Below are 980 nucleotides of genomic sequence, written 5' to 3' on the forward strand. Positions count from 1 at the left end.
AAGCCCACTGGCTTTCAGAGAGCCAGCATGAGACACCACTCTGCTCTGCATGCAGGGAACTAAACCGTCCAACTCGAGCCTTTAAGATTTAAAATAGACACGTTTGGATATTAACGCCTGCCATGAAAAGAGAAGGCGTAGTCATAATGTTTTTGTCAATGTCTGTGTGTGTGTTGGAATTAACTCTGTCGGTCTGTTAGTAAAACATCCAAGATTTGAAACACAAAAATATCTATATTTTCATAAATTGTATAAAAATATGTTTAAACCTGTTGCAGTAGCTGACAATGAGTCCAAACACATACTCTGAGGGCTTAACAGATGATGTCAGACATTTCAATACTGCATGGAATTACACATTATGTTATTTTAAGGTTTGACTAAAATGGCTACAGCTCTCTCATCATGAAACGATGCAGGTGACATGTGACATGTTATTCCTTCAAGGAATGCTACACTGCACAGAAGATGTTGGAGTCAGTCTCCCCACCATCACAGACATCTACACCTCCAGATGCAGGAAGAGGGCCACCTGCATCATGAAGGACCACACTCACCCAGCACACACTTTTTGCCCCACTCCCCTCAGGAAGGAGGTTGAGGAGCATTAAGTGTAGAACCACTAGACTGAGGAACAGCTTCTACCCTGAGGCTGTTAGACTCATGAATCTCTAACCAGAATAATCACTGTGAAAAATCACATCATCACCAATGCAGACATGTTCTTGTTTTAGTTTTCTACATTCGCCTTAGAATCTAGCTGTTTTTTGTTACTTTTCTTTTTGTAGCCATCCTATTCGTTAATAAAAATAAATCTGTATGCCTTTTTATAATTGTCCATTGTTGTCATCATTCTTTGTTGAAATCAGGTCTCTCTTGTAAATGAGTCCTCCAGGCTCAATGGGATTTACCTGTAGAAATAAAGGTTGAATGAATGTTGCTGCTGATCTGTTTAATGTTGCTGCTGATCTTTTTCATGT

Source organism: Nematolebias whitei, chromosome 15 (genome assembly GCF_014905685.2).
Source record: "Nematolebias whitei isolate Nwh7 chromosome 15, NemWhi1, whole genome shotgun sequence".
NCBI classification, from domain to species: Eukaryota; Metazoa; Chordata; class Actinopteri; order Cyprinodontiformes; family Rivulidae; genus Nematolebias; species Nematolebias whitei.